At 39.8% G+C, this 21,121-nt stretch overlaps 1 long non-coding RNA gene across 2 annotated transcripts; it reads right to left on the reverse strand.

The window, feature by feature from the left end:
* Positions 1-1,213: 1,213 nt before the first annotated feature.
* LOC122547241 lies at positions 1,214-19,667 on the reverse strand. Of its 2 annotated transcripts, none has more exons than XR_006310934.1 (4): positions 19,463-19,540; positions 19,199-19,271; positions 3,535-3,641; positions 1,214-1,559 (listed from the first exon to the last, which is right to left on the reverse strand). It is a non-coding gene; the product is annotated as an uncharacterized LOC122547241 (long non-coding RNA). The 2 variants fall into 2 exon arrangements; XR_006310933.1 differs by lacking the exon at positions 19,463-19,540 and adding an exon at positions 19,557-19,667 and having other exon boundaries at positions 1,215-1,559.
* Positions 19,668-21,121: the final 1,454 nt, after the last annotated feature.

The raw sequence follows: 21,121 nt of genomic DNA on the forward strand, positions 1-21,121 counted from the left end.
CTTACAATCACAATATGTCCTTGGCAGATGCCATCGCCCTGGCCCTATATTCATCCCTGGAACATCTGGATAACCAGGACACCTATGTCAGAACCCTTACTTATTAACTTTAGCTCCACTTTCAATGCATAATTTCAACAAAACACATCTCCAAACTTTGAGATCTAGGACTCTGCTCCTCCCTCTATAACTGGATCCTCGACTTCCTGACCCACAGACCACAATCAGTAAGAATAGGTTGCAATACCTCCTCCACAATAATCCTCAACACCAGTGCCCCGCAAGATTGTATACTCAGCCCCTTACTATTGTCACGGCTGTGTGGTCAAATTCGGCTCTGCAAATTTGCTGTTGGGACTTTGTAGTGGGTCCAATTTCAAATAGCGATGAAATACAGTACAGGAAAGAGATAGACAGCTTAGTGGCATGGTATAAAGACAACAATCTTTCCCTCAATGTCAGTAAATTGAAGGAGCTTGTCACTAACTTCAGGAAGTGGAATGGAGGATACATTCCTGTCCGTATCAATGGTGCTGAGGTGGAAGTGGTCGAGATTCTCATGTTCCGATAAGTAAGTATCACTTGCAATCTATGCTGATACATCCATGTCAATGCTACAATCAAGAAAGCACACCAATGCTTCTTCCTCAGAAGGCTAAGGAAATTCAACATGTCCATAATGAGTGCAGTGATTAGAACCAGGTGGATCTCATTGACTATGTGATCCTTTTTAGCGTCAATCAGAAAGGCCTGGCTGACCAATATAAATAGAGGATTCAGAAATGTCTTTGTAGAAGGAACTGATGCTGAGTTAGCTGTACTGTGCATAATAAAGGGTGTCTTGATGGTGGGATACCAGCCTCTGTGCATTTCTTTCAGTGGCGACAAGAGAGAGATTAATGATGTAACCATGCAGAAGCGTCTACTAGCTGAAGCCCAACTGGACTTCAAATCACGACATTCATGCTTGTGCCATTTCTCCACAAAATAACCACAATGCTACCATTTCTTTCTACTTTATCTCCTCTGTAACTTCCTTCAGTATTTTGGAGTGTTTACAAGCATGATCTGGTTTTTAAATTAAAACATTTCTTTGAATATTTATCTCTGGCAATGGCTCTTCCATTTCTTTTAAAGTTCCAATATTTCATCTTTATCTATAAAAACTAATGCAAAATATTATTTAGCCATCTCTCACATTTTCTCCATCTCAGGATGTCTTTTATCATCTCAAAATGATCCCACCTCTTTATAAGAATCTTTTTATTTATTAATTCACATTTACAATTGTTACCATATTTCACAGGTATTTCATTGGCTGCAATGCAGTTTGGGAAATCCCAAACTTGTGAAAGGTACTATGTTAATGAAAGTCTCCCTCATACTTGCTATTTCTCTTTATTTGGCCTGCCAAACTCATTTAATATATTTTCTAAATCTCTTTTTGCTCTCTCTTTACATTTTATATTTTTTAACATTTTTCCTGACAATACTTTTAAAAATACTTACAAATATCCTCCAAATTCTTCTGAAGGTTTCCTCCAAACAATTACGTCTTTCTATGAAGTCAAGAAGTGAATCAGTCATATTGTGAACTAAAATATCAAAAATATATCATTCGCTAATGAAGCAGCAGCTCTCAGAATGCTCCAGAATTGCTAAACCATCACTTGTAAATTAAAAGGGAATACAAAGAAGCAAAAGAGGGTAATGTTTTCCAAATTATGGGTAACACAACAAGAATTCAAACCAAGGAACACAAATAAATTAAAAATGTTATCTCCCTTCTGAGGGAGGTCTCAAATGGGCGGGGTAGCACAGAAAGGCCGAAACCTACAACACTGTGTAATTGAGCAAAATGATAAATATGAATGTATAGAAAGAAAGAAAGACTTGCCTTTACATCTCCCTTTCACAACTACCAGACATCCCAAAGTATTTTACACTTGATAAAGTACTTTCAAAGTGTAATCAATGTGATAATGTAGGATTTGCAGCAATTTACATACAGCAAAATCCCACAAACAGCAATATGACCACAACCTGATGACATGCTTTCTGTGATGTTGCTTGAGGGATGCATATAATTCAGGACACAGGGATAACTCACCTAACCTCCTTCAAAATAGTGTTATAGGGTCTTTTATATCCACATAAGAGAACAGATGGGACCTCATTTCAACACCTTATCTGAAAAATGAGGCCAGAGTGTCATCTTAAAGTTCCTGAGTATCTACTGAACCCAGAACCTTCTGACTCAGAAGACTTGAGCTGATACATGCAATGTGTATGTACTAATTATTCCTGTTCCTTGGGCAGAAAGAGATATAATTCACAAACATTTGCATGAACTAGCTTCACTGTCATACTTGATGATAGAAAGCAGAGAAATCTCTGCCAATATATTTCAGAAGCAAGAATAAAGAACTTAAATATTCCACAAATGCTAAAGCTATCAACAAGTAAAGAAAAGAGGAAAATTTTGGGTGGCACAGTGGTTAGCACTGCTGCCTCGCAGCGCCAGAGACCCAGGTTCAATTCCCACCTCAGGCGACTGACTATGTGGAGTTTACACATTCTCCCAGTGTCTGCGTGGGTTTCCTCCGGGTGCTCCGGTTTCCTCCCACAGTCCAAAAATGTGCAGGTTAGGTGAATTGGCCATACTAAATTGCCCGTAGTATTAGGTGCAAGGGTAAATGTAGGGGAATGGGTCTGGGTGGGTTGCGCTTCGGCGGGTCAGTGTGGACTTGTTGGGCCGAAGGGCCTGTTTCCACACTGTAAGTAATCTAAAATTAAGTTTCTGGGATTTAAAATTAGATGAACAAGTTAACACAAATTTGGTTTTATAATGTATAAAGAGAAGGATTAAACACAAAGGTTATGATCAAAGTTTACCATACAATTTGTTGTCAAGGCCGTATCTGAGGTATGCATGAAATTTGCAGTTTCCCATTATAGGAGAAACATAACATTCTTTGTGAAAGTGCAACTCACATTTACCAAGATGATTCTTAGGGGAACTCAGTTATGAGAAATGGCAAGATAAACAAAGACTTTATTCTCAAACTGAAAAGCTTAACATTAAATTTGACAGATATTCAAAATTCTAAATAGTCTATATAATTAAATAATTTCCATTGATAGCTAAACTAAATCTTGAGGAAATGATCTTTGTTAACCAATGTTAGCAAATTGGTCAGAAAAAAAGTTACAATACACCACTTCCCTGGTACGAATGGAGCCATAAGATCTACTGTCAAGTCATTGAATGCTTTGGTAAGGCATTGTCAGTAGAGCTGGATCATGACTATAGGAGGCAAGAGCAAGATCTATCATGGAGTCCCCCAAACCATACAAACTTTCCCATCCTCACACAGGCACATAGGCAAATGCTATCTTTGTAAAAATGGAATGAAACACATCAGTAAGAGTTAGAAACAGCGAAGGCCTCAAATCTGAAAAGACAGTAAAATATTTGAGACATAATACATGTTATAATAATATCTATTACTGATCAGTGCAGGACAAACTTACTGTTTTCTTTCCAACTCTCCATTCACTGTCTCCACTGCAGTAATAGTTAATTAGAGTGCTTTCAACTTCTTCGGCCAATCTTTGTGAATCGAGTAAAGTTTCCATTTCTAGTAAAATGCAAAATTAAAAAAATAAATCAGACAATTTCCACTGAAAGGCTGAACATTTTTAGCTAAATTTTTAGATGATATTTGTGAGGTGTGTTATTGTAAAATGTCAAACACAGCCCAAACTCTCAACTCACTTACAGAACACTGACAACTACTGTATATCGAACACTAGTTAGACAGATGTAACTATGAATAAGCAGTGGGAAAACTTTGGCTGTGGAGATTATCACTGTCTCCCTATTATGATGGGCAATTCCCTAACCCCAATTTTCATTCCCATCTCATCCCAGCAAACCACCTCTGGATGTCCCAAGCCATCTTAAAACCAGAGAGGACAAAGGCTCCATGTTATCAGAAGAACTCTTTTCCCCTTATCCTGCAACTGTTTTTTATTCGCTCATGGTATGTGTGCATTGGTGCTGCCCATGCCTGGTTGCCTTTGCAAAGATGTAGTAAGGTACCTTTTTCAATAACTGCAATCCACATGCTAATGGTAGATCCACAATGCCATGAGGGAGGGAATTCCAAGATTTTGGCCCAGTGACGCAGAAGGAACAGTAATATATTTCCAAGTCAGGAAGGCAAGTGTCTTGGAGGCGGACATGCAGGTGATGGTGTTTCCACGAATTTGCAGTTTTTGTCTCCTTAGATGATAGTAATTGTGGGTTAAGAAAGAGCTCTCTAAGGAGCTTTGGTGAATTTCTGCAGTGCATCTTGTAGATAGTACATATTTGCTCCTACTGAGTGTTGGTTGTGGAGAGAATGAATATTTATGGATGTGATGCTAATCAAGCAGGATTGTGTGTCCTAGATGGTGTCAAGCTTCTTGACTGTTGTTGGAGCTGCATTCATAAAGGCAAGTGAGGAACATAATATCACATTCCTGACTTGCGGCTTGTAAATGGTGGATTGGTTCTGGAGAGTCAGGAGGTGGGTAACGCATTGAGGATTCTTAGCCTCTAACCTGCTCTTCTTGTCATTATATTTACATGCTAGTCTAGTTATGTTTCTAGGAGAATGTGAGGACTGCAAATGCTGAAGGTCAGAGTCAAAAGAGTCCTGATGAAGGGCTTATGTCCGAAACGTTGATTCTCCTGCTCCTCGGATGCTGCCTGACTGGCTGTGCTTTTTCAGCACCGCACTCGAGTTTAGTTTTATGTTCTATATATGGAAAGTGGTGGAGGACCCAGAAAACAGTGCTAAATGTCTTTATGTGCCCTATAAAAGTGAATTTTAGTAGCCCCTTCTTGCTAACGTCTTGGTCTCAGTCATGGCCTTCAGTGGAAGACATGATGCAATCTGAGAGACACTAATGCTCCTATAAAAAGGTCTCTCACAGCAGCAATGGAATATTCTGCACTTAGTCCACTAATGTTCCCTGTTGATTACAGAAATTTCTGACATTTTCCAAAATAAAATAGGTTTACTATACAAAGGAAACATACCACAACAACCACAGCTTAAGATCCTTTTCAGAATATTGCCATGATTAATATAAATGTTGCTGACAATTTTACAGAAAAATCTGGTAAATTTCACAGCAATTTTATCTTCCCATGAATAGAATGGAGAGAAGTTAGAATTAATTGGACAATATGTTCCACTGCACGTGATTATGCTGATTTGAGTTGATCTCTGTACTTTATAATCACAGGATCAACCACAATCCAAGAAAAAGAGTCATTTGGTTTGGAGTGAGATTCAGAAGCTCTGCCCAAAAAGACTATAAATTTTATAGTTTTCTGCCTCTCAAAAACTAATCTGTAAATTCAGCCTTCAATTAATCCACCACCTGAGAAATAAGCTATTTTTTGTCGCATAATTTCTCATCCTGAAAACATCCAACTCCAAAAGCAATATTCTAAAATGTTACTTAATGCAAAAATTACTTGACATATTTTAATACAAGATTTTGATGTTTTAAACCATAAGACATAGCAGCAGAAGTAGGCTATTCGGTCCACCAGGTCTGCTCCACAATTAAATAAAATCATGAGATATCTGATAATCCTCAACTCCATTTCCCTGCCTTTATTCGCTTACTGATTAAAAATGTATATTCTCAGCATTGAATATACTTAACGACCCTTACTGACAATCCTCCGCAGTAAAGAATTCCACAAATTCATTACCCTCTGAGACAAGAAATCATCTTCATCTTGGTCTTAAATGGGTGACTCCTTCCTTTGAGATTATGCCCTCTGATCTTAGACTCTCCCACAAGGGGAAACATCTATTTGGGAGACTTTCCATATCCACCTTGGCAAGCCCCCAGAGAATCTTGTATGTTTCAATAAAGTCACTTCTCATTCTTCCAAATTCCAATGACCACAAGGCCAACATACTTAATCTCTCATCATAAGAAAATCCCTGATGCCAATGATCAGCTTAGTGAATTTTCTCTGGATTGCATCCATGGCTTGTGTATTTTTTCTTAGATAGGAGACTAAAACTGTTCACACTATTCCAGATATGGTATGACTACTGCCTTTCAAGGTTTCAACAAGACTTCCATATTTAATGTTCCATTCCCTTTGAAATAAAGACCATTTGCCTTTTGTGATTCATACACGAGGATCTCAAATCCTCTTGTGAAGCAGCTATTCGTAATCTTTTTTCCATCTGAATAATATTCAGCTACTCTATTCTTCCTCCCAAAAACCATAATGTCACATTTTCCTACATTACGTTCCATGTGGCAAGATTTTTGCCAATTTTAATGTCTTGTTATTTAGCAGAACAAATATTTGAAGTATAATTTAAAATTAAGCAATAAATCGGATCTCACAAACTTCAGAATTGTACATCAAATTATTTTTCAAGGATGGAAATTATTATCTATTTACCTACTCGAGACTGGTAAAACATACAAGCAAAAATGTTTTAAGTTAATATTAAATTAATATTAGATCACAAGCAGCTTAGTATCACAGACATTGAATATATTGTCCCTACATTCAGAGTTTGTTATTAAACTAATCATTTCAGTATCAAGGAAATGTTTCTCCCAGGAGTATCTGTGATTTTCCAAAATACAGTAAGTTTACCATGAGTACAAAGGAAAGCATAACACAAACAACTACGCTCAAGCTTCTTTTTGGAACAATATCATGATTATATTAAAATTTTCAAACAAATATACAGAAAATCAGCTCCCTTGAGCTGGTGGAAGTAATTTTCAAATGTGGAGCAATAAGAATTAAATTGGAGATGATGGTTAGATCCAAATAATGATGTAAATTTCAGTTAATTTCTGGGAAACTAGGATAAAGGACCATACTTTTTCAGTACTCTACCTTTTCACCTGATCCCCAGTGATCAGATTATCAGGCTAGATTCAAACAAATCCTGTTTGGTTACGTGGAGGTTGAACTCTCACAGGCACCAGTGATGCTTTTGGTGAGCTGATCACAGTCTGTAACTGCAATCAGGAACAAGCTACAAATAACATTATCCACCTCTTAATCGAAGGAATAACAATGACTGAAGGGACAATTTCCTAGAAAGTAGAAAGTCTGATTTTGCAGATTGAACTAGCTGAAAAAAGGTATCAGCCATCATGGTTTTGCAATAATTTGAGGTATAGCAATTATTTTGAATTGGAAGAGCACAGACGTTCCAATAGTAAAAATTATGGAGCAGTTCTTTCCTTCAATTTAGAACTTTTACCATAGCACATTCAAAAATAATTATAAAGAAGGGGAAGTTCATATACTACACAAATTTGACCTTTGGAAAACTGATGTTAAAACCTCACTTCTTTCCATTAGCTTCTCAGTCATCATGACAGCATGTGTCAAGGTTCCAGCAAGAATGTCAACATTACCCATATATTCTAAAAACAACTACCACTACTTGGTGTCCTCTTATCCTCAGTTATAATGTTTCAGCTTCCTTTCATGTCATTCATGTGCAGTCAATTGCCTGTAAAAGATGCAGCTCTGAAAAATCCCAGTATTCAGTTTAACTTTTATTTCTTTACTTGTTCCATTATATATTCCTTGCTTTGCATCTTCATCCCTTTAGTCGTTTAATATTTCCTGGACTGCAATTTATCCAGACTGCCTTAATTCTTTCTTATCTCTCCTTCTTTCCATATTTCTGTACTTGCTAATAAACTGTTAAATCTTTAACCACTCCAGTTCTGCTGGAAGATAATTGACATGATCCCTAACTCTTGATCAATATAGGTTATCATTGACCTGCTGAATCCAGCCAGCATTTTTACTTTCATTTTGAAATATTCTGATATCCTTTTCTCAACCTATTTTTGAAAAGTGGGTGAACAAGGGGGGCTATGATAGAACGAGGGAGGACCTGGCTAAAGTAGACTAGAAACAGAGACTTTATGGCATGACAGTTGACGAGGAGTGGAGGACCTTCAAATGAATTTTACTGAGCACTTTGAATAATTTCAGTGAGAAGGACAGATCGTAAGAGGAGGGGTAATCTGCCATGCGTGTCTAAGGAAATAAGGTAGGCTATCAAAATGGCCAAAAAACAGCAGGAATCTAGAAGATTGGTAAAACTTTAAAAGTCAACAGAAAGCCACAAAAAGAGCTTTAAAGAAAAGTAAGCTAGAGTATGAGAAAAAAAAACTAGCACAAAATATAAAGGCAGATAGCAAAAGTTTCTATAAATATACAAAGTGAAGAAGAGTGGCTAAAGTAAATGTTGGTCCTTTAGAGGATGAGAAGGGGCAGTTAGTTATGGGATACGATGAAATGGTGGAGGCATTGAACAGGTACTTTGCATCGGTCTTCACAGTGGAGGATACTAACAACATGCCAGTAAGTTACGAAGAGATGAAGGTACGTGAGGACCTGGAAACAATTAATATTACGGAAGAGTTAGTGCTGGATTAGCTAATGGAGCTAAGGATAGATAAGTATCCTGGCCCTGATGGAATGCATCCCCGGGTACTAAAAGAGATGGTGGGAGAAATAGCAGGTGGACTGGCAGTAATTTTCCAAAGTTCGCTGGACTCTGGGGCAGTCCCAGCAGATTGGAAATTAGCAAATGTGAGACCACTGTTTAAAAAGGAAAGTAGACAAAAGGCAGGGAATTATAGACCAGTGAACTTAACCTCTGTAGTGAGGAAGATACTGGAGTCTATTATCAAGGAAGAAATAGCAAGAAATCTCAAAATAAATTGTCCCATTGTACAGAGGCAGCATGGGTTCATGAAGGGCAGGAGAAAGTGAGGTCTGCAGATGCTGGAGATCAAAGTTGAAACTTTATTGCTGGAACAGCACAGCAGGTCAGGCAGCATCCAGGGAACAGGAGATTCGACGTTTCGGGCACAGGCCCTTCTTCAGGAATCCTGAAGAAGGGCCTGTGCCCGAAACGTCGAATCTCCTGTTCCCTGGATGCTGCCTGACTTGCTGTGCTGTTCCAGCAATAAAGTTTCAACCTTCATGAAGGGCAGGTCATGCTTCACAAATCTTTTGGAATTCTATGAAGACATTTCAAGCAAGGTGGGAAATGGGGAACCAGTGGATGTAGTGAACCTAGATTTTCAAAAGGCCTTTGACAAAGTGCTGCACATGAGGCTACTGCATAAAATAAGGATGCATGGTGTTAGGGGTGGAGTATTAGCGTGGATAGAGGATTGGTTGACTGACAGGAAGCAAAGAGTGGGGATAAATGAATGCTATTCTGGTGGGCAATCAGTGACGAGATGTGTGACTCAGGGATCGGTGTTAGGACCACAATTATTTACAATTTATATAGATGATTTGGAGTTGGGGACTACATGTACAGTGTCAAAATTTGCCGATGACACTAAGATGAGTGGCAGCGCAAAGTGTGCAAAGGACTGTGAAACTTTGCAGAGGAACAGAGATACATTGAATGAGTGGGCAAAGATTTGGCAGATGCAATACAATGTTAGTAAATGTGAAGTCATACATTTTGTTAGGAGTAACAGCAAAATAGATTATTACTTGAATGGTAAAAAGTTGCAGCATGCTGAATTGCAGAGGGACCTGGGTGTCTTTGTGCATGGATCGCAGAAGGTTGGTCTGCAGGTACAACAGGTAATTAGGAAGGCAAATGGAATTTTGTCCTTCATTGCTAAAAGAGCTGAGTTTAAAAGCCGGGAGGTAATGTTACAGCTGTACAAGGTGCAAGTGAGGCCACACTAGAGTACTGTGTGCAGATTTGGTCTCCTTACTTAAGAAAGGATGTACTGGTACTGGAGGCATTGCAGAGGAGGTTCATTAAGTTGATTCTGGAGTTGAGGGGGTTGGCTTATGAGGAGAGGCTGAGTAGATTGGGACTATATTCATTGGAATTCAGAAGAATGAGGGGGGATCTTATAGAAACATATAAAATTACGAAGGGAATCGATAAAATTGAAATAGATATGATGTTTCCACTGGTAGATGAGACCAGGACAAAAGGACATGGCCTCAAGATTAGAGGAAGCAGGTTTCGAACTGAACTGAGAAGGAACTTCTTCACTCAGAGGGTTGTTAGTCTATGGAATTCCTTGCCCAGGGAAGTAGTTGACACCAATTCAGTAATCACTTATAAAACTAAGGTAGATACGCTTTGAAAAATAAAGGAATTAAGGGATATGGTGAAAATGTGTGTAAGTGGAGCTGAGTCCACGAAAAGATTAGCTATGATCTTATTGAGTGGCAGACCAGGCTCAAAGGGCCTACTCCTGCTCCTAGTTCTTATATTCTTATGTTCTAAAGTAAACTGCAGAAGCAGAAATGAAATATGAAATGAGGGAATTGGTTGTTAGCTTTAAACAATGGGAGAATAGTATGTCCTATAAGGAAAAAGGAATGCAAGAAGCTATCAGTGCATTGCTATAATAATAACTACTTTAAATGAATAATAAACCATTCAGGAAGACAACGCAAATTTAATAGGAAATCAAGCACATACCAGCCATGATGAGGATGCAAAAAAAATTTAATGCTGTGTAGTGGTTTATGACAAATAGTTTCAGATATTTTGTGAACATAATATGAAATAAGGATATTCATTATCTATGCAGTAATAATAACTTTAATTTATATTGCGCTTTTAGCATCCTACCTCATTGAATAGCATGTTAAAACATGCAGTAGGGTAAACAAATATTTGTTTGAAAAGTGTTAAGAAACAAACAGAAAATTCTGGAGAAACTCAGCAAGTCTGGCAACATCTGTGGAGATAGAAACAGAGTTCACATCTTAAATCTGGTATGACTTTAGATTTTTTTAGATTAGATTACAGTGTGGAAACAGGCCCTTCGGCCCAACAAGTCCACACCGACCCGCCGAAGCGAAACCCACCCATACCCCTACATTTACCCCTTACCTAACACTACGGGCAATTTAGTATGGCCAATTCACCTGACCCTGCACGTTTTTTTTGGACTGTGGGAGGAAACCGGAGCACCCGGAGGAAACCCACACAGACACGGGGAGAACGTGCAAACTCCACACAGTCAGTCGCCTGAGGCGGGAATTGAACCCGGGTCTCTGGCGCTGTGAGGCAGCAGTGCTAACCACTGTGCCACCGTGCCGCCCACGACTTCTTCAGAACTTTAAAATCATTCTGGACTGTGTGATGATTGAGCAGCACTTTGGGTCAGGTAATGGGCATCCAAGTGAATAAAACAAGCCAAAAGTGAAGAATGGTGGGAAATGGGAGGGTAGCAATAATCATGCTGACATTATTGAGTCTGCTGATGAAAACACGAATGAGGTAGTAGCAAGGTTGACAGCATTGTTGCAGAGCCACGTGGACATCATCATTAAGTCTGTAGTTCAGTTCATGGGGGTCAGGTTTGAAAGCTAGTTAAGGAAAGAAATTACTGGCAAGGGTGTCAATCATATAATGGAGGTAAAAGAAGATGGCTTTGGACTCCTTAATGTTAATCCAGAGGAAATGTTGATGAAAAGTTTTCATGCTGCAGAAGCAAAATTACACAAATAGCATGGAGAGTTGAGAAAGATGATGGGGAGTTGGGAGTCATCTGAAGATAAGTGAAAACCAAAAAGTATAATTGAAAAGAAACTGTAGTCAGTTAGAAAATACATCAGGTCTTGAAGATCAGCAAACACAGACTCAAGGAATGGGTTTTTTTTTATTGGGACAAGATGACAAGGAACCAAAACACAATTATTGCATCAATCTAAAATGAAAATAGATGTTGGAAATACTTAGGCAGTATTTGTGGAGAGAGAAATAGAAAGTGGTTACATTTTCAGGAAAGGCAAAGGATACAATACGTTTGGCTGGGGCAAGGTCAAAAGCAAGATCAGTTTCTAAAGGGTGGAAGAGAAGAAAAGACTGAATAACAGAAAACTGAGACAAACATGTTCAAGGGGAATAGTGATGAGGCAAGAAAATAAATAAAGAAAGGAAAGATTTGCCTCCCATGCAACTAGCCATCATTTTGCAGCATTTTTGCCACTCAAGATTGATCTCACATTTTCCTAAGGTTATGATTCCTGCCGGTGGTACTACTGGATAAGTCAGATGGTGACCTTTAAGCGGCAATTGGATAGGTGCTTAAGCGAGGACAAATGTTCAGCACAACATCGTGGGCCGAAGGGCCTGTTCTGTGCTGTATTGTTCTATGTTCTATGTTCTATCCCATTCTGAAACCTGGCATGACATACACGTTTTTTTGTTTAGTTATTTAATGGTCGGTGACTGAAACATAATCACAGTGGGTTGCAGATTTTCTTTAACAATAGAGCACAAGTTTATTATACAAACGAAGAAATAAAATAAACAAAACAACCTACAAATATATACAAATTACATGATTTCAAAACACACAGAAAAATAAAGTTTCAAATGTTCCTCAACATGATCCATTACAGACTCAAGCCCAGAAAAATTAAACACTGTCTCAACTTTGCAGGGTTTTACTTAACTGATACCTGAAAATTTCCTTGCCATGGTCAAATCTGCCAACATTAACTTTTTACAGGTCTGACAGCCTAAACTTTCTCAGTTCTAAAAACACAAAGACTTCTTATTCTCCTGATTTGAAAGTGTCACAAACTGAACCCTTCAGCTGATTTAGATTTTATTGTCACATACTCAAGTACAGTTCAGAATACAGTGAAAAATGTATAATGTCACCACACACAGTGCCATCTTGGTATAAAGGCAACCTAGGGCCAAAAAACATAGCTACAAAGTAGTAAAAGACAGAAACAAAGTTAACAGGTTAAGCATTACATCATAGAAAATAAATAATGTGGTAGTTAACATTAAAGTTCTTCTTAATAGAAACTAGAAAAATAAAGAAATAGAACTAAAAGTTCAAAGTCTTGAGCACTTTGCTGTAATGAGACCACAATCTCCTCTGCTTAGTTCGCACTCTGGGAGACCTCAGCTGCCTGTTCTTGACACCGCCACCACAGATACAGGGGGAGGGCTCCCTCACCGCTCGCTTTTCCCATGCTGCGCTCAACTCTGATCAACAAAGTCCATGCTCTGGACCTGACAAAGCCACAATGCCATCGCCACTGCTGCTACCGCTGAAGCTGCCGCTTCCAATCTCCTCTGGCTGCCTCTGGAACTAGGTGGCTTGTTCCCTGAACTGCCCTAAATCCTACTTCGCAGAGAGAAACTAAACTTACTTCTAAAATTTCTAAAGTCTTCTGAATGCAATTTTAAAAAATGCTCAAATTGGATTTTTACAAAGAGCTAAGAGCCTTGCAATGTTACCCTACCTATTGTAAACACAAAAATATAAAGGCGCCTCCATTAACATCAAAAGGGTCCAGAATCACTTCTCTCTGACAAAATGTTGGATTTAAAACATTATTTCAGAGGGACTCTCTGACCTGCTTTCTGTTCAAAGAAAACATTTCACGAAGTAACCAACATCCGTCTGAGTATATTTAAAATCCGAATTCCAAAAATAAAAGTTATAAATACATATTATACACTTTTCATCACAATACATACATTTTCCCCTTTCAGTGTTTTGAAGGGATCACTCCTCCTTAATTCCCTAGTTCACATTTCAGTCACCTGAAAGACAAGTCTCCATCTGTGTGGCTCGCTGCCATGCAAATGCAGAAGATGCAACACCTGTCCTTTTACCTACTCTCTCTTCACTATCTAAGGTCCCAAACACTCCCTCGAGGTCAAATAGCAATTTATGTTTACTTTTTTTAATTTAGTCTGCAGTATCCGCTGCTCACAATTGGGAGAGATCAAACGTAGGCTGATGGAGGGCGCAGGTAGAAATGTAATAGTGGTAGGAAACAGTATAATTAGGGGAATGGACACTGAATAGCATTCCTGATGAAGGACTTATGCCCGAAACGTCAATTCTCCTGCTCCTCGGATGCTGCCTGACCTGCTGTGCTTTTTCCAGCAACACAGTCTCGAGAGGGGAAATAAGGATTACAAAGCAAGAGGATATGGTAGTAATACAGAGAGCTATTTGGCTAAAGGACAAGAAGGGACAGAGTATAAAAACACAGGATGACAACAGTAAATATGGTGAAAAGGACAAAAAATGTAAAACAAAACAGAATTTATATCTCTTTACTTCAATGTATTTTCAATTCAGAACAAATTAAATGAATTAACAGCACCAATACAAATGAATAGGTATAATCATAGAGAGCTGTGGGGGCAGAGTCTTTGTGTACACTTCAGGCAGAGATAGATTCTTGATAAGTTAGGGAATCAAGGGTGATGGGACAAGGGCAGGATATGGATGTGAGGAATGTCAGATCAGTAATTATCCTATTGAATGGAGGCATTGGCTCGAGGGGCTGAATGGCTTACTCCTATTCCTATTTCTTATGGTCCTATCTTACAACCATTATGGAGCCCTGGATACAAAATTATCAAAGCTGGGAACCAAATATTCTGGTATTTAAGACTTTTCAAAAGAACTGGCAGGAAGGAGAGGATGCTGTAATAGTATTGCTGGTACTGCATAGAATAAAATGGCAGCAAAAACTATTTGGATCAGAAGACATAGAATCCAGAGAGGAAATAACAAGGGGAAGAAGACAATGGAAGGAATAGTCTATAGGCTGTCTAATAGTACCTATACGATGGGACAGAGAATAAATCAGAAGATAGAAGAACATGTTAGATAGGCATTATAATAATCATGGTTAACTTTAATTTACAGGTAGATTGGGATAATCAGATTGGCAGAGGTAGCCATGAGGAAGGGTTCAGAGAATGTATTTGAGACAGTTACCTGGAACAATAAGTTTTGAATCCAACCAAAAATCAGTCTGTTTTGGATTTGGTGATATATAATGAGGTAGTATAATAAATATCTCAAGAGTAAAAGATCCTGAGGATACAGTGACCATAACATTGTAGAATTTAGCACTCAGTTTGAGAGGGGAGAACTTGGTTAGAAATAACTGTACCAAGCTTAAATCAACATATTTGTAAAGGAAAGCGCATAGAGCTAGCTGGGGTGGACTGGAAAAGGAGTTTAGCAACAAAGGCAGTTGAGGAACAATGGCAGGCATTTAGGAAAACAATTCATGTCTTACAACAAAGGTATATCCCAGTAAGAAAGAAACGTTCTAGGAACTAGATAAGGCAACTATTAACCAGGGAAGTGAAGGATATCATCAAATTGACAGAAAAAAAAAGGTATGATATGGCAAAAATTAGTGGTGAGCTAGAGGATGGGAAAATTTTTAAAACAAAAACAAAAGATGACCAAAAACAATTAAGAAGGAGGAGATAAACTTTGAGGGGAAACATGCAAGCGATATAAGAAAACAGCAAGAGCTTCTGTAAGTATATATAAGGAAGAGAGAAGCCAATGTGAACTTTGGCTGTCTTAGAGAACAAAGTTTAGGAATTAAAGAATGGGAAACTATGAAATGGCAGAAGACCTGAATAAACACTTCACATCAAAGTCTACAGTAGCATTCCAAAATGACCAAATAATCAAGGGGTAAAGGCAAGTGGAAATAAATAGAATAACTATCATTAGAAAAAAACTGCTAGGGAAACTAATGGCACGAATGATTGAGAAGTCATCTAGACCTGATGGGATGTATCCTAGGTCATTAAAGGAAGTATCTACAAAGATAATGGTGCACTAGTAGTAATGCTCCAAGAATCCACTATTATTTATAAATACATTAATAACTTTGATGGAGAGTGATTGTAATATAGCCAGGTTTGAGGATGGTGAAGCAAAATAATGAAGGCGAGGATTACCTCAGATTACAACAGGATCTGGACCAGATGGGCCAATGGGCTGAGAAGTGGCAGATGGAGTTTAATTCAGATAAATGTGAGGTGCTGCATTTTGGGAAAGCAAATCTTAGCAGGACTTATACACTTAATGGTAAGGTCCTAGGGAGTGTTGTTGAACAAAGAGACCTTGGAGTGCAGGTTCACAGCTCCTTGAAAGTGGAGTCACAGGGAGATAGGTTAGTGAAGAAGGCGTTTGGTATGCCTTCCTTTATTGGTCAGAGTATTGAGTACAGGAGTTGGGAGGTCATGTTGCGGCTGTACAGGACATTGGTTAGGCCACTGTTGGAATATTGCATGCAATTCTGGTCTCCTTCCTATCGGAAAGATGCTGTGAAACTTGAAAGGGTTTAGAAAAGATTTACAAGGATGTTGCCAGGGTTGGAGGATTTGAATTATAGGGAGAAGCTGAACAGGCTGGGACTGTTTTCCCTGGAGCATCGGAGGCTGAGGGGTGACCTGTTAGAGGTTTACAAAATTATGAGGGGCATAGATAGGGTAAATAGGTAAAGTCTTTTCTCTGGGGTCGGGGAGTCCAGAACGAGAGGGCATAGGTTTAGGGTGAAAGGGAAAGATATAAAAGAGACCTAAGGGACAACATTTTCACACAGAGGGCGGTACATGTATGGAATGAGCTGCCAGAGGAAGTGGTGGAGGCTGGTACAATTGCAACATTTAAGAGGCATTTGGATGGGTATATAAAACAGAAAGGTTTGGAGGGATATGACCCAGGTGCTGACAGGTGGGACTAGATTGGGTTGGGATATCTGGTCGGCATGGACAGGTGGGACTGAAGGGTCTGTTTCCATGCTGTACATCTCTATGACTCTATGACTCTAAGTAGTGAGGATAACACAGAGTCTGCAGAGAAATATGGACAGGTTAAGAAAGTGAATGAATTAATGTATGATGATTTATTATCACTTGTACTCTGCAATGACTCTAGACAGTAAAATATAGTGAAATGCTTCAACTATATGGGTGGCACGGTGGCTCAGTGGTTAGCACTGCTGCCTCGCAGCACCAGGGTCCTGGGTTCTATTCCTGCCTGTCTGTGTGGAATTTGCACATTCTACCCATGTCTGCGTGGGTTTCCTCCCACAATCCAAAGACGTGAAGATCAGGTGAATTGGCCATGCTAAATTGCCCGTAGTGTTAGGTGCATTAGTCAGGGGTAAATGTAGGGTAATGGGTCTGGGTGGGTTGCTCTTCGGAGGGTCGGTGTGGACTTGTTGGGCTGAAGGACCTGTTTCCACACTGTAGGAAATCTTATCTATTGCCACAATCCAGCACAATTTTGAATAGTTGAAGAATAGTTGAAAAAGAGTCCATTTTCATTTTGCTGCCTCACCCGTGGGTCCTGAGCCAGCTAACCACAACCCTTATTTTGCCACCCCTCCACCACCTTCACTGGACCCAATGTTGGAGTCACCACTCTTCAAGCGCCATCGTTTCGTCACTGGCTTCACCTCACCAACAGGCCCCTAATGTCGTGTCTTGGTTTCAGGCCTACCGAAACCAAAAGCTGTTGTCACTGCCTCACTGATAACCAGGAGTCCCCACTCCAGGCCTACTGCAACCAGGAGTCCCCGCCTCCGCTGCTAGCACCACTGCCTGGTCCACACCTGTGGGTTGCTCCAGGCATTCCATACCACCACTACGTCACTCTGGGCCTACCATAACCAGGAGTCCTTGGCTCTGCTTCTAGGTTAGGCTGCCACTCCAGTCACCCTCCTCTGCAATGTCACTTTCTCCACTGCCATTGACAGAAGAAGAAGAAGAAAAGAAAAAAGTAAAAGAAAAAAGAAAGAAGACAAAATGGGTAAGAAAAGAAGGAAGATGCATCCGGTCTGGAGCGGATGGGCGCAGGAGCCCGAATGCTGCCTACCTCTCTGGCACCTCCAACTTGCCTACTTTGTTGGAATATCCAAGTGGGCAAAACCTTGGAATGAGATGGAATATAATGTGGGAAAAATGTGAGTTTATGCACCTTAGCAGAAAGAATAGAGGATCTAAATATTATTTAAATGGAGAAAGACTGCAGAAAGCTATAGAACAGAGGGATATGAATACTTGCCTTTATATCAAAGAGAATGGAGAATAAAAATAAAGAGTTTGTGTGAGAACTATATAAGACACTAATTGGATCACGGCTGGAATACTGTGAAAAGTAATAATAATTAAAGGAACAATATATTGGCATTGCAGGCAGAGAAGATTCATTTAGCTGATCTTATGAAGAGATGTTGAGTAGACCGGATTTCTATTCATTCGAATTTAAAAGAATGAGAGGAGACCTTAATGAAGCATTCAAGACTCTTAAGGGGGTCTTCAAGGTAGATGCAGTAGTTTGTTTCCTCTTGTGGAAGAGTCTAGGATCATAGGACATAATCTCAGAATAAGGGGTGATACATTTAAGACAGATAAAGAGGAACTTCTCTCAGGCGGTAGTGAATCTGTAGAATTCTTTACTGCAGACGGATAGCGAGGCTGTGTCATTTAGTATATGCAAGGCCAAAACGGGCAGATTTTTAATCAGTAAGGGAATCAAGGGTTATATGTAAAAAGTCTGACAGTGGAGTTGAGGATTATGAGATCAGCAATGATCTCACTGGATGTCAGAGCCGACCGGATGGGCTGAATGAACTATTTACTCTTACATCTTATGGTTTTCTCGGTGATTAGTTTGCCAAACGCTTCTATTCAGTTTTCAAGCATGACCCCAAGCTTCTGTTGCCTGTCATTTTAAAATCTCCACCTTGCTTTCACACTAAGAGTTCTGTTATTAATCTGCAGCACTGTTCCACTGAAACTCTCAGTCGGAAAAAGGAAGTTCATCTTTCGATCAAGTGGTTTTCCGCCTTCTGGGCAAAAACAACGTGGCAAGTTGTCCATGCACTTTAAACACATTTTTTTTGTTTTCTTGCCTTTGCGCGATTCAGTTTTTATCTAATTTTCGTTGTCAGACAGCAGCATACCGGCACAAGGTTTATATTTTCTTTTCGTGTCCCATCACAGTTTTCTTCGTCCTGTAAGACAGACTCTCTATCATTCAATCCCCTGACTTCCATCGTATCACAAACTCTCCTTTTGTCTCTCCCACTCCGACACAAAACCTATTACATCTCTAGTTCAGTTCCGATGAACTGTCATCGATCTGAATTGTTAACTCGGTTTCTCCCTTTCTATTCAGTACTCTCCTGGGTATTTCCACAATGTTCTATAATTGTTTCGTTTACGGACGCAGCATTCTGCTTCTCGAGCGCAACAACCTCACTGTTTACCCCCTGCATATCACCAGATCCTTAAAAGTCACTTTGAACTGGTAACAATACCTTTTTTAACAGTAGACGCGAAGCAGTCAAGATCACCAAATGTTGTTGAGAGAGAATGACACGAGCCGTTTACCTACAAAACAAATCAGTCCGATATCAGTCAGCGCTACAAATGCCTGTATTCAAAAAAAATCACACAACTGACAAGAATCCAGAAGGATCTCTACACGGTAACACCACCATCACTTGGTACAGGCACCATCACCGGACACTAGCACTGGGTACCACCAACATCAACACCATACTGCCACCTTCGCTCTTTACCAAGATCAAAGGCCTTTGCAAAGCCGTATTATATTATTCACACACTTCTCGGTACTAGAGACCAAACATCAAACGTCTGTTCACCCTCACTCACCGTTCATTCACTTGCCTGAAAGTCTCTACATGTTGCTCGAGCCGTTCCCGGTCTGTGTTGGATTGACGGCTCTCACATTCAATCAGAAGCGGTTATTCTGCCTGCAGGTGACGCCATATTGTCAGATACCAATAGGTATGAGACAGAGGCGGGGCTTGACTTTGCCCACAGCCATTTTCAGGAGGGAGGTACCACGTGACACCTGCGCCACGAGACGTACACGAATAAGGCGGGGCTAAATTGAGTTTGCCTCGAGGCCTCTACACCGCGATCATCAGGCGCAGCGCGAGTTGATTGGCCATTAGGCGGTCGGATGGTTTGTACTGGTATCTGTTGATGCGTCTGTCACATGAGAACATGTGGGTAGTTAATGTGACAGATGAGACAATGTTTTTGAATATCCGTTGAGCTGACTCTGCTTAAAAGAGTTTTTTTTCGGAATATTTCTAACTGAGTTAACCTATTCAATATTTCTTCATAGAGTTTTATAGCATGGAACGAGGCCCTTCAGTCAGTTGTGTTTTTTAAAAGATATCAAGCACCTACTTAGCCAAGGCCTATTCTGCAATAACCTCGGATATTTTCTACTAATCTATTCAGATATGTTATTGCATACCTTTGGAGAAGATAGGTCTTGAACTGGTCTCCTAGCTCAGGTTTAAGGGAATTACTACTTCATCACAAGGTAAGGGGCATAGTATCTGACAGGTTTGATTTGAGTTTTTCAAGGAGTTGACTAGAACCATTCAAACAAGGATAGGCCACTTGACCCTTCATTTTGCTATCCAATAAGATCATGGATGATTTGATTCTAACAGAAATTTGATATTTCTGCATATCCTCTCCATTAGTGGGCGGCACGGTGGCACAGTGGTTAGCACTGCTGCTTCACAGCGCCAGAGACCCGGGTTCAGTTCCCGCCTCAGGCGACTGACTGTGTGGAGTTTGCACGTTCTCCCCGTGTCTGCGTGGGTTTCCTCCGGGTGCTCCGGTTTCCTCCCACAGTCCAAAGATGTGCAGGGTCAGGTGAATTGGCCATACTAAATTGCCCATAGTGTTAGGTAAGGGGTAAATGTAGGGGTATGGGGTGGGTTTCGCTTCGGCGGGTCGGTGTGGACTTGTTGGGCCGAAGGGCCTGTTTCCACACTGTAATGTAATCTAATCTAATCCCTGATAATCTTTCATCCCCTTGGTAATTAATAATTTATCTATTTCTGTGTTTTAAAGTATTTAAATATTGCAAATCCATTGCCTTTTGAGGAGTTCCAAAGGCTCTTAACTCACTGAGGGAAATGTTTCCTCGTCTGTGTTTTTAAATGGGTGACCCCCTTATTTTTTAAATGATGTCTCCCAAGTTCTTGATTCTTCCATGAGATTAAACATCCTTTCAACATCCACCCAATCCAGTCAATTCAGGATCTTCTTTATTTCAATTATGTTGCCTCTGAATCTCCTGAACTCCAAAGAATATAGGACTAGCTTGTGTAGCCTTTTGTCTTCTCAATCCAGGTATTAGGTTAGTAAACCTCTGAACTCCTAACTCATAAATATACTTCTGTATGTAT

The sequence above is a fragment of the Chiloscyllium plagiosum genome, unplaced genomic scaffold (genome assembly GCF_004010195.1).
Source record: "Chiloscyllium plagiosum isolate BGI_BamShark_2017 unplaced genomic scaffold, ASM401019v2 scaf_4479, whole genome shotgun sequence".
NCBI classification, from domain to species: domain Eukaryota; kingdom Metazoa; phylum Chordata; class Chondrichthyes; order Orectolobiformes; family Hemiscylliidae; genus Chiloscyllium; species Chiloscyllium plagiosum.